Here is a 13,684-nt window from a genome sequence, read left to right as displayed (position 1 = left end):
GCCGGTGTGTGGGTGTGGGGTCTGTGGGGTCTGTGGGGTCTGTGGGCTCACACCTACCAGCCGGCACGGCACAGGGAAAGGTCCTGACCGGAGAGGGAGCTTCTGTGCTCTCAAGGACTGACACAAGGCCAGGGTGACTGGAGCTCGGTGCCCGAAGGGAGGGCTTCTGGGCCTGAGGCTGGGGAGGCAGGCGCAGGCTTTGCAAGGGTTCTGGAATCCATCCACCGATGGCTGGGAGAGCCCGTGGGGCGGCCTGACGGAAGGCTGCTCCGCGGTGTTCCTGTTCCGGCTGCAGCGCAGAGGAACCTGCAGCCTCCAGTTCCAGGGAGTTCTCCAGGGAAAGGCTCCTTCGGTTACAAGTTCACGGGGTCTCGATACACTCTTTCACTGCTATTTAAACTCCACAAGCAGGTGACCTTGATCAAGACCCTGTCTGTGCAGGCTCCGGAGCCAGGGGATCCTGTCTGCTTGGCCGACGTCGCCTTCACAGGCAAGGGAGACAACACAGCAGCCAGCGCCCATGGCAGCAGCCCCCTCTTTGCTCCACTGTAGAAATTCTGCGGGGCCCCCCTTGGGAGGTTAGGTTCCCACCGCCGTCCACCGTCCGCTCCTCACCAGGGGCTCAACAGAACCGGGAGCATGAGAGCACAGGGCACCCAGGGCACCCAGGCGTTTCCACCTTACTGCCCAAGTCATACTACCAAGACCTTCTTTTCTTTAAAAATGCGTCCGGCTCTGTGCTGACAGCTCAGAGCCTGGAACCTGCTTCAGACTCTGTCTCCCCCTCTCTTTCTGCCCCTCCCCCACTTACACACACACTTTCTCTCTCCCTCTCTCAAAAATAAATATTTAAAAAAATGTGGAAATATCAGATGGACAAAAAAGCACAGACTGAATAGTCAACAAACCTTCATGTATCCAATCTCCAGTTTAAGAAATAAAATGTCACCGATTCCACCAAAGCCCATCTTCCCCTCCCTGGATGTATACCCCGAAGAGATTCTCACCATGAGCAATTTGGGATTTACCATTCCCACGCACCTCTCCAGAGACACAGTGTAGTGGTTACGAGTATGGACTTGGGGTTTAAACTTCAGCTCTGCCCCTTTACCGGCGGGCGATCCTGGGTAAGTTACTTAACCTCTGTGTCTGCGAAGTGGGGGTAAGAGGAGGATAAAACAGAGTTCCTTACTGAGAGGGTTCTCTGAAGGGTGAATGTTACTATAGGTAAAGAACTGTTCAGAACAACGTCTAGCATATAGTAAGTGCACTGTGTTTCTTATGTTAAACAAAAAACATGCCACGTGACACTTAAGGACACTGAGGCAGACTCCACTCAGGACCGTTGCGCGGGTGTAGGGACCATGTGAGGGGATGTGCAGTGGGGGAGACAGACAGGGCTCATACCCGAGTGCAGCGGGGACAGGTGGGGATTTACGGTGAGGGAGCAGGAGGAGGGCAGCGGGTGGAAAATCGCTACGAGGACAATACATCAAGGGGCAGGGGGCTTCTGGCTGATCCGACCCAGCAGGATTCTGGCCGGAGGCACGCCGGGGGGTCAGGCGTCACCCAGGGGCCGGTGGAGGATGGGGAACCCAGTCAGGTATCTGGGAAGCGGAGGATGGTTCTGTGAAACTGACTCGCAGGGTTCTTGCTAAAACTGGATTTAACAAGGTAGTTCGCGGATGGGGCTGCCAGAGGGTTCAGGAGCCTGACTGAAGTTTGGTCAGCAGTCCTGGTCAGTCTTTCTTATTTTTTTAATGTTTGTTTATTTTTGACAGAGAGACAGAGAGAGACAGAGACAGAGCATGAGTGGGGGAGGGGCAGAGAGAGGGGGAGACACTGAATCCGAAGCAGGCTCCGGGATCCGAGCCGTCAGCACAGAGCCCGACGCGGGGCTCGAACTCACGGACCGTGAGATCGTGACCTGAGCCGAAGTCGGCCGCTTAACCGACTGAGCCACCCAGGAGCCCCAGTCCTGGTCAGTCTTAACAATCCTTCTCACTCCTCTTCCTCCTCGAGGAAGCAGCGGGAAGGACTTTAGGCTGATGAACAAAAACTCAAAGTCACGTGACGTGAACTGCAATTAATGAACGAAAGAAGGGAGGAAGGTAGACAGAGACTCTGACAGAAGTGACCATGGTAAGTTAGCACAGGTACTGACATCTGTTCTCCTGACTGCAGGGTCAGATCTCTAGCCTGGCCCTAAACTTCCCACTTCATTTGGGTCTCACATCTCCACCGTCTGGAAAGTGTCGAACACCACACAGAAGTTGATCAACAGTCACCCATCCCATCATTTTAAAAAATGTTACTGGGCGGTCGTCAAAGCCGTCTCCGCCTGCCCCCCTTCTCCAACACGCACACCCGCAGCAGGACTCACAGGGGTCTGGCTCATGGCTGCAAGGAGGCCTCGGTTGTGGACCAGGCCCGTCGGATGCATGTGCCCGTGCGACCCGGCAGCCAGCGACCTGGCCGCTCTCTGCCTGCCGCACCAGCTCCAGCCATAAGCACAGCCCTGGGGATGGTGGACGTCTGTTGCCGTGTAGGGTCCTAGTTCCCAATCACGACCACTCAGGCAGGGAAGCGATAGTGTTGACGGCGGCCTCCCGATCCCTGGGCGGCAGTGGCGACACGGTGCCGGTGCCGGTGAGGCCTCCTCACTCTCCCAGGGAGCAGCTCTCTGGGATGAGCTGTGGGGAATCTGCTCTGGAGGCCCAGCCTAGGGGGGCGCCCCTCTCCCTTCCCTCACAATGATTTTACAAGCACCTTGTACTTAAAAACAGCTAGAGTGGTTTCTATACACTTCAACTGAACTCTGATTAAGACCAGATTTTGGGGGGGTGGGGGGTGTGACTGGGTGGCTCGGTCGGTTGAGCATCCGATTTTGACTCAGGTCACAATCTCTCGGTTCATGGGTTCGAGCCCTGCACTGGGCTCTGTGCTGACGGCTCAGAGCCTGCAGCCTGCTTTAGAGTGTCTCCCTCTATAAATGCACATTAAGAAATTTAAACAAACAAACAAAAAAGACCTGATTTTTGTTTTTGGCAAGTAGTACATGCAACTCTCTCACCTTGACAACATCATGGTATGTGCTAATGACCTAGATATTCCACAGTGGTCTCCTGATAACGGCATTTACTGAAATGGGACCTCCTTACACACGCCCTCCGTTAGAGTCTCATGGGCTACCGCAATCACCCTAAAGCACACTGGCAGGTGAGCATGGAAAGTAACTTTTTATAAACGCCAAGCTAGAGGGACATGTTAACATACCTTATTTCTGAAATTTGGATGCACCTTACAATGAGTGTATAAATTTAATATAGTTTCATTAGCCCTCCAACTACATCCGTATGGAAGACGTTATCAGATCAATGATGTTCCAGAACTGGTGGCATCTTAGAAGTTAAGAAATAAGGGCGCCTGGGTGGCTCAGTCGGTTAAGCGTCCGACTTCGGCTCAGGTCATGAACTCACGGTCTGTGGGTTCGAGCCCCGTGTCAGGCTCTGGGCTGACAGCTCGGAGCCTGAAGCCTGCTTTTAATTCTCTGTCTCCCTCTCTCTCTGCTCCTCCCCTGCTTGCTTGCATGTGTGTGCTCTGTCTCAAAAATAAACATAAAAAAAAAAAAAAAAAAAAAAGAAGTCAAGACATAGAAGTCTTTTGCATGATAAAGCATAGAATTTCTCTTCCATACAGATACCACATAATGGCAAAAGAAAAATACTCAAAAATCATGCCTTAAGTCTAGCTATTTCAGAATCCATACTCAAAGATGTAGAGCTCTTAAACATTTTAATTTACATTTACTGAGATCTATATAAAAGAGAACTATTTTCCAGGCCTAAAAGAATCTGTGATTCCAAGGAAGATTTTCATTATTACGATCTCTTCTGCAACCTACACAGCAGCAAACGCGGCAGCAAGAAGTTCCTTAGAACAAGAGGCGAGGGGAAGACGCTACGTGCAGGAGGGTCCATCTGCTGTGTTTATTGGCAGCCCCGGCGGGGTACCAAGCCCTGGCCTTCTGTGTGTTCTGTTGACGGCTTCTGGCCGATCCGTCACCATGGCAACTTGGGGAGCTCAACTCAAAATGAACACAAACTCATTAACTACTAACTACATTATCTTAGTGCCTGTTGCTAATGAGAGAATGCTGTTTAGAGGTGTTTTCTATTCTAATGTATTACAGTTACCTCTCTAAAAAAGCATGAAATTAAATTAAATGCTACTCTTAGTACACCAGACTGGATAATATGAATGTTAAAGTAAATTTGCTTTAATAATGACCGCTAACAGTAAGAATCGTTTTATTAGAAGATTACTTTGTTTTGGTCCTTGGATTCTTCTACTCTCAAGAAATGAACATACAGGCAATTATCATACAGGCAAATATTTCCAACCTCTTTTAAGCAACAGCCAGCAGATTTAGAAGATCCAAGTAGAAAAATTTGATAACAGCATATGGTAAAGCCAAGTAAACAATACAGCATTAATATATATTGGCTTCTCTACCACCTTTTTAATATGGAACACTGGGGATATGAATATGTCCCCAGATGAGGCAACACACTGGACAGACATGAAGGGTGAACAGAGTCCCCTGAGCACAGAGATTCTCGGCTCTCTCACCTCCAGCCTGACCTCGTCTCTTTCCATACTCAATCATCTGGAACTGAACTAGCTCTTGAAAAACAGCAGATCCTAAATCTCATGAAACACAGAAGGTTTAAGTGGAATTATGTCTGAAACGTATTCTCTCAGAGCATGCTTACTGCCTCGTGTGGCAGGACCGCACGCGGGCGCGCGCCTGTGTGTGTGTGTTTTCTGTAATAAATGTACAAGTTGTGGAACAGCGTCGATCCTGCGATGTTTACCCTCCAGAAGTGCAGAATCCTACAACCTGCCAGAAGAGGGAGCCCGAGACAGACTATGCCAACATTCAGTGGGAGAAGGCTGGGGAAGGGGAGGCAAACCGGCCATATTGCAAATGGGTTTTGAAAAGGAATATCCCACCTCCACGTGCCCTGTGCACACTGGGTCCCCATCCACCTTGGCCTCAGTGACGCCACTCTCCCCCGTGGCCGACAATTCACCTGCTGCGCCAGCTCTTTGTTTGGTTCCGGAGAACGCCACCCCAGCCGGCCGGCCTTTGCAGATGCCGTTCCCTCTCTCTGTGGGCGCCCTGGAGTCCCCTCTCTGCTCTCCCCGGCCTAGCTAGCTGCCTTCTCTCCATCCTTCAGATCTCAGTTCAAGCTTCACTCAGGATGCCTCGGCCCCTCGCAGCCCGGTTCCGATTCTTCTGTTCTATGCTCTCATTAAACAACGTTCCTTTCCATCACAGCAGCCGTTCCAGTCAGTAACGACACGGACAGCACTGCGGCTGAGGTTTCTGCCCGTTCCCCGTAAGACTCTCCCCTCCAGGAGGGTGGGAAGCCTACCTGTGCCTTTAAATCTCTCCCCCCACAGCGAACAGTGCCAGCCACACAGGAGGTATTCGGTAAAGTATCCGCCGGAACGGATTAGCCCGGTCAGTCTCCAGGCTCCGTCTGCCCCGCACCACGACCCTTCCTCTCTGCCCACCCCGCGCCACACAGTCATCAAGTAGGCGGCGGTCTCAATGTACCCGCTGCCCCCAGTTCTCTCGCCACCGTCGGACTCATCTTCAATCTGGCATGCTCCGTGATCCTTCTAAAATGTGAACCTCATGATGTCACTCTCCCATTCAAAATCTCCAGTGGCGCCCTCTCGTCTAAAAGGTCACACCTAGAGCCCCAACATGGGCCCTGTGGGCCTCCCTGCCCTCCACCTCTCTAGTTTCAACTCACTGTTCGTGGTAGGACAGGCTGGTGAGAGGGGCCTCATGGGTGGGTTCAGGATGGCTGGGAAAAGGCACCCCCCACCTTGTGTCATGTGCACAGCTGACTTGGGGACAACCGGGAGAGGGGCCAGTCCCAGCCTGTGTTTATCTTGTTCTAAACCACTATTTGCCTTTCCCCCAGTTTTCCCACTTATTTTTAAAAACAGGCCATCTTTTCTTCCAGGGATATAAATATTGAATGAAAAGTGAAATGTACTTAAATCCTTTCAGGAACAAGACGTGGGATAAATAAAACACAACCCCCGGAACATTTTATTGAGTTCATTTGCTTATATATCTAACCTGTCTCTTTGAGAACAGAGAATCTATCTCTGTCTGGTGGATATTTGTTAATTGTCTAATTAATGAACTAACTTGACAACTCTAGCTAGCAAAAGGTGACTAACCACTCCTTTATTAATGCAATCTTTAGTGGACGTGTTAAAAGCTAGATAGAACGTGATCACAACTACTGTATTTTCTGAAATTACTGTTACAAATAACCGTACACATAGAAAGAAAGGGCAACGACTGAGGCATGAAGAAAACTAAGCTGCCATGATGAGTCTCTCTGCCCAGCTCTAGAGGCCAATTTAATAGTAGAAACCAGTCAGGAATAAGAGAGCAAATAACTCAGCTTTTTAAAAGGTAGCAAAACGTTTGACTAATTCGCCAAAGATCCGTGGAGAGCAAGAAAGCACAGGAATGACATTCAACACCATCAGCCCTTACAGATATCCAGTCAAGGGCACAATGAGAGATCACCACCCACCTATTAGAATGGCTACCAAAATCGAGACTGATTTTCCAGGTGTTGGTAAGATGTAGAACTGGGAAGGGGTGTAACCACTTTGAAACGTTCTGCGGTTTCCTCGAAGGGTAAAGCCGTGTCTACTCCAAGATCCGGCCGTTCTATTCCTACACATCGACCACAGAAAAAATCATAGCAAATGTCCATACAGAGACTTCGGTATCAAAGTTCGTAGAGGCTCTATTCACGGGAGTTAAAAACCAGAAACAACTCAACGTGCCCACGAACGGGTAAATGGACAAACTGTGATGTACCCAAACGATGGAACTCTGCTCAGCAACGAAGAGGGGTGAACTGCTGATATCCACGACAGGGACGAAATCTCTAAAGCATTACTGAGGGAAAGAAGCCAAGAGTGAATCCTGTGTGATTCCGTTTCCCTAACGAGAGTCTCGAAAAGAAAACCTGCGGTAGTGGCGGGAAGCGAATCAGCCAACGTTTGCCTACGGACCGATGCAGGCGGGGAGGGCATGGGAAGTGGCTAGGAAGGGTCAGGGAAACCTTCAGGAGTGGTTTCATCGCGGGATGGTTTCCAGGCTCGCACGCACCGAAACTTACGAAACACGTGCAGTGTACTGTGTGCCAATTTAAATCAATAAAGCTGTTTTAGAAAAAAGAAAAAGAAAAAAAGAAAGTAATCTGTTAAGTGATTTCTCCGAGAGCAGATTGTCAGCTTCCTTTGGAGCTATAAACTGTAACTTTTGCTAAACTTGGAACTGCCTTTATGTTTAACGTTTGGCTTAGTTAAGCTAAACGGGGATGTGGACTTTCACTTCGTCGGAGACTCATCAGAAGGGCCTGCAAGGAGATGTTGTCAAAGGGCCTGTAACAGAAGCAGCGTGCGGCTTCCCAGCCACCGGCGGATATTCCCTTCCTTCTAAGTCTGAGGGGGAACTTCTACGCACGTACCCGCTTAGCTGTCTTCCCCCCGATAATTTCTATCCTTTTAAGCTGCCTACGTATTAGGGGAAAATTACCACACCTTAATATACTTTCTTTCATTCCCACGGAAAAAATAGGAATGCATTTATTATATCTTCCTTCTCCAGGGATTTAACAGAAAAACTAAACAATTACTTTAAACACGGTAACATGGCTAAAGAGAGATATCTAATATTTAAAATCCTCTAAGATACCATCCCATAAAGATCCCTCACAAACTGAATCCCTTAGGAATTTCTTTCAGCCTCACTTGAAAAGACCCTAAGGTACTTCCTAAAATGAGCGATTAAACTGACAATGGACATACGATGTTGATGTGTCCCTCACAGGACAGTACGATACATATATAACTGGCAGCCGGAAGATGAGGTTCTAGTGTTCTGCCCCTAATTACAGCTGTCCAGACATAGACTAAGCGCTTAACCTCTCTGAACCTCATTTCCTAATCAATGAAGGAACTGGAGAGTCTCTAAGGATCCCTCACCCCCTAACATTTTGTTAATTTTGTAGACAGGCAAACAAAACGCCATATTTTATAAACCATACTATGCTGAGCACGCTAACCAGACTTGTAGCTACTGCTTCTAAGAGTAGCTCATACGCTCAAAATAATATCTGCTTTGGTTATGTGGACGTGAACGTGAATACACGTGAACTCGGGGAACCTGGCCAATTTCACCACACCGTGTGATTCAGGAACACACGGACGTGACGCCCGATAAAAACAAACCGCTGAGTGTTGTGCTGAGCAAATAGCTCAGGACCGAGTGAACCGCAGTCGGCCCGCGCCGCCGAAGAGGAGGGCCAGCTAACTGGTGAGGCGGAGGCTGGGTCCTCACTTCCACTCGTCCATATCTACACCCGACTACGAGATTGGGAGGGCACGCTTTCAGCTTCACTTCTCACCTGCATTCGTACCGAGAGAAATACACGTCGAGAATGAGCCTTAACAGGACTACAGCACAGTGCGTATCATCTGTGACCCCCCAAAACCCCTGTCACCCCGCCTAAGGCTGCCGAGGGCATACGGTTTCAACTGATTTACGTTAACAAAAGCTCATAAAGATTTTCGTAAAATTAGCGTGACAAATTGAATGCATGGCAAAGTTGAACACCCGATCGCAAAACTTAAATTATAGTCCACCCTTTGAAGCAAGATTAGGAGACTAATCATAATGTGTGAATTTATTACAGTATATGACTCAAAACCATAAAGCGTTAATCATATGGAGTTTGAGACATATTGGGTCATCAAGATACTCGCTTTCATACATGATATAATTAACTGAGCTTCTTGTATGAAAACTTATCTATTTTATGAACTTTAGGAAATCTGGTCAAAACCAATAAATTAAATTACTTCACATTTATGGATGTTATAATTAATCCTAAAAAAATTAAATTCATAAAAGACCCAGAACACAATAATAGACAACTTGGGCTCACAAAGTCATCACATCACATAGAAAGCTATTGTTATCTGTGCCCAAATTAAGAGCAGCGCCCAAAATAAAGAAAACAGATCACGGATTACCGAAGCAAAACCCATTAAAAAGCGTCAGGTGCTCAGACGGCAGAAATACAATATATAGGTTGGTGGTATCTCACGACAGGGTCGTGTCTGACTGCCAGCCCCCAGCTACGAGAGCACCCCGAGTCTCACGGAGGCGTAACAAGCCACTGTGTTCCGCTCCCTCTCCCTCTAGTCACCAATAACGCAGAGAGAGTGTTTCACAGAATTTACAAAAAACAATTTTGCTTGTGAACAGGCTCTCACGAAGGTTTTCCAAGTGCGGAGCGCAGTTCTTTGAGGGGCAGGGGCCGAGGGGAGTGCTCATCAGGGAAAGGGCGGGCTCAGCCTGTGGTGCCCAACACGCACGTCCAGTCAGAGATTCAGAACCACCTTCCTGCAGGCAGTTAATTTCAATCTGAACCAGTAATAGGGGAGCACCTGAGAAAAATGTAAACCTCGATACTGCTCATATTCATTAACGAATTACCTAACGGCACTGTTAGAGTATTTATAATTTAAAACGCCTTTTTTCGTTGTTTAGAAGACATTAATAACCATTACTGTTATGTGTGCTGAGGCTAGTTATAGTTAGTACAGCTGATGACAAATTGGACCCAAAGGAGCAGTAATTTAGAGGAGAGAAAAGGAGAACGTAAAATACCAGCAGAGTTTGGAGTATGCAACGGCAATACTCATCGGAACGGTAACGGGAAATGATAACTCCGGGTAGTGTGGCAGGACCACGTAAGTCACGATCACTGCACAACCAAAAGCGATTTGTTACTATCTGAAGAGACAACGATGACAACAGAATACAGCCGAGATTGAATCGGGTTATAAAAGCTTCCCAGAATGTTTTAAAAAAGAAAAAAAAGGGGGGAAGTGGGGGGATTCAGAACAACGATCCTGTAGTTGTAAGAGGTGTTAAGAAACCACTGTTTCTTATTCAAGATGGTCACTGCCAATACAACTATGCACCACAACCCTTTGGACCTTCTGGAAAAGTGTGATATAAACTCCCACTGCTTCTCCGAGTACAGAAAAATGTCCTTTTTGAGAACCAGGCTGCCGCTCAGTATTGACTTGATAGGAAGTGCCAGGCGTACTGCGACCCTGGTGCAGGGACTCGGAGGCCCGCTGCACGGGGGTCGGGAAGCCCAGGCCCTCTCCGGTCTGCTCTCTCCACGAACTGCTGGCCAAGTGCGGGCCACTTAACTCGCTCCGTCAGCCTGTCTCTTCACGGTAAACTAACACCTGCTCCGCTCGGGCATGCGGTTCAAATGAAGTCATAGACACAGATTTTACTTCGGAAACTAAGACGCCAAACAAAAGTAGGGTCTTACCAGTGGCACCACCCGAAACGGCACCCCGCTAAGTGTTTACAGCGTGTGTACATGCTTGCGTGTGCTCGCGTGTGTGACTGTGCACACGTGACGGTCCAACAGAAACTGTAACATCGTAACCATTCGTTACAGCTAACCCTTACTGAGCACCAACTGTATGCCGGGCCCTGAGCCCGTTCCCTACATGGTCTCACTGGATCTGCACAAGCAGCTTTACGAGGTGGGAACCATGCGCTCACCAGCTTTCTCATTTTAAACAGGAGGTGCTCGAGGTTGACAAGTGAGGTCGCCGGCCCCAAATTACAGAGCTGGTGTGCGCGGATCCCGCATGCGCACGCGCCACCGGACTGTCCCCGACTAGAGTGAGCACGGAGTGAAGCTCGTGGCGTGGCTGCCGCTTCGCTCCCTTTCCAGCAGATCCCAGGGATGCCCAGGTTTCTGAGGGAACTACGTGCGTTTGCAACACCCACGAGGCAGTTATAAGCAAAGTCGGGACTCAAAATAATAAAGAAATCTTTTCTGTATCAGTAAGCAAAAAGGGAATAAGAAAAGAATAGACCTCTTTTTATTATAAAGAGTCAGCAAAGAGAAAGTGGAAGCTTCAAAAATGTCAGTATCTTTCAGTCTTATTCAAACCGGATCAACATTATCAGCTTAGTCCTTGTTTGGTGGAAAGCAAACCAAAGGAAAATGAAAAAGCATTTTTTAGAAAGCGAATACGACGTTCTTTAAGCATTTTTAGGTCAAACAAATGCCAATGAAATACAGATGTAAAAACAGTGATAAATGAAGAATTTCACAGTGAATAATAAAAGAAGATTCAAAAGATTCAAAGGGTTAGAGTCTTTGTTTCTAACTATCAATTGAAACGAGAGTCACCCTCATCATAAAAAGTCTGCTGCTGCAGTAAAATGTGCCGCCCGCAAATAAAATAAACTTACCTTTGGTTTTTTGATCAGCAGCCTGAAAAAGAAAAAATCAGAAACTCTTTAGGAATAATAATGTGTAGAGCGTGCACATCTATGAAAGTTTATACACAGACTTTAATACTGTAACTTTTAAAAATGAGTTTTTGCCCAGGTGATTTATTAAAATTTATTAATGAGAAAAATGTATAATTGCCTACATGCTATCACATGCCAACAGTGATCTCAAGACCAAAACAGCCACCTATCTGGAAGCTCATCCGAGCTCTGTATTTTAATACAGACTAAAAAGTATACAGTTTAAATCACAAGACACATTAAACTAGGCAAGAACAACAAATGGCATAACTTGGTGGATTGAACGCCATAAAATTCAAGTGCGACCGAAAGATTTACAGTAGGACTTTCAATTCTTAACATTTACTAACAGGATTTATAAAAGAACCTCGGCCAAATCTGCGAAACTGGCTTCTAGCTTCCCTAAGCAAATCAGTTACGCGGCCCTTTCCTCACTTCTCAGACACGACTGCCCTGGACGGGGCGCCATGAGCGAGGAGCGCGGACCCTCTTTAGCGGCAACAACGAAAACCAGACTCCTCTCAAACGCCGCTCTACCACTTCCAGCCCCCGAAGACAGGTACTCTGCGGCTGTCACCCCATTTCCGTTTCGCTAGTATAACAGCTATTTTTTGCTAATCAAAGATTTGGCGTATTGCTTTTTGGAGGTCATCAAACGAAACTCTGTAACATAATGGCCGGGACGGGGCAAATGAGGCACGTGCTGATTATAGTCAATGGGGTGGTGGTTCTGGCCAAACCTTTTTCTGAGCACCTTCCTTCTTTTTCTTTTCTTCCTGCTTTTTCTTTTTCTTTTCTTCCATCAAACGTTCCTCTTTTTGTGTTTCTTGTTCTTTCTCCCTGTTCAACATAAAGAAAGATGGCATTAGTATAAAGTCCCTCTTAAACCAAATGGTACGCAGAAGGGCGCTCCAAAAAGAGGCACTAAAAACGGGGTCACTTCTCGGGGCCACGGCCAGTTGTCCTGAGCGCACTAGTGCTTCCGTGGCTGTTCATTCAGCCCACGTGTCAAACGCCGTGCTTCCAGAAGGCAGTGTGTTAGGCGGTAAGGGCGCGGCCTGCAACAAGACTGCTCATACAGCCCGGCCCCAGGCCTGCGTCCCTCTGCTCAGGAGCCTCGCTGTCAGCACCCCCGAGGGCACCGATCAAAAACGCAAATTCCTGGGTTCCACCCTAGCCCGAATCAGAACCTTTGGAGAGGATTCTTTTTTTAAGTTTTTCTTTCTTTATTTTTGACAGAGGGAGGAGGAGGGAGAGGGAGAGGGACAGGAAGGCAGGAGCCGAGAGAGAGGGAGACAGAGAATCAATCCCAAGCAAGCTCTGTACTGTTAACGCAGAGCCCGACGTGGGGCTTGAAGTCTCCAACCGTGAGATCGTGACCCGAGCTGAAATCAAGGGTTGCACACGTAACCGACTGAGCCACCCGGGTACCCCCAAGGCAGTTAAGCAAAGATTCCTACCCAGCGTGGAGAGCCGCTACAAGGCTACACGGGAACACAGCGCAGAGTCACGGCCCTCGGAAGGGTGAGCCCTGTAAGCCAGGCCTCGAACACTGCAGGAGCATCCGGCTGGCACGGCCTGGTGGGTCAGATACCAACTTACTGCTGGGCAGCTCCAAATTCAACCTTCAACACACACTGCTGTGCGTACCTGGGCGGGTTCCTTCAATATTTCTCCTTTCCAGCGGGCGCGACTGAGCATGTAGCTCGCTGTGAAGACGCCAGTGAGGACCCCAGCCATGGGCCAGAAAGGGCGGTCCCTCAAGCAACCCTGCAGCACGTGGTCTAGTGTCACCTGCCCGTGACCCTTTGCACACAGACACCTTGTGCTCCAGGGCCCCTGCCAATCACCCTGTCCCTACATGCGTCTTTTGTGGTCCCGCCAATGACACGGCCCTCCCGCCGGGACCCCGCGTGCTCCCCATCTCCTGCCGCACTGATACTCCTTCCCCAGCACGTCCACGCGGCCGGCCTGCCACCAGGGCCGCGCTTCCGGTGCTCCCGTGCAGCCGCACGCCTGGCTACTACTGGCCGTGGCTCTCCCGCGCCAGGCGCGTGCCGCGGAGGGGCACTTCCTGCGGCCCGGCACCCGCGCCCACGCCGCCAGGGAGGCGCTCTGCCACCAGAGGGCCGCGGCTTCGCCTCCCTCGGGGAGCCTGGGCCCCGGCCTCGCTCGGGCACTCTCCCTCAAGCCAAGGCGCCGCGCAGTTTC

The 13,684-nt window shown here is 49.0% G+C and overlaps 1 protein-coding gene across 1 annotated transcript in view; it reads right to left on the bottom strand.

Annotated features, from left to right (window-relative positions):
• Window positions 1-12,238, bottom strand: part of TNRC6C (trinucleotide repeat containing adaptor 6C) — a 95,926-nt gene extending 83,688 nt beyond the window's left edge. Inside the window, 2 exon segments of the mRNA XM_042915890.1 lie at window positions 11,411-11,432; window positions 12,214-12,238. The gene's annotated coding sequence lies outside the window, so the exon portion shown is untranslated.
• Window positions 12,239-13,684: the final 1,446 nt, after the last annotated feature.

This window comes from Panthera leo, chromosome E1 (assembly GCF_018350215.1).
Source record: "Panthera leo isolate Ple1 chromosome E1, P.leo_Ple1_pat1.1, whole genome shotgun sequence".
NCBI lineage: Eukaryota > Metazoa > Chordata > Mammalia > Carnivora > Felidae > Panthera > Panthera leo.
The sequence above is the reverse complement of the archived record's forward strand: the minus strand, read 5'-3'. Positions and strand labels throughout refer to the sequence as shown.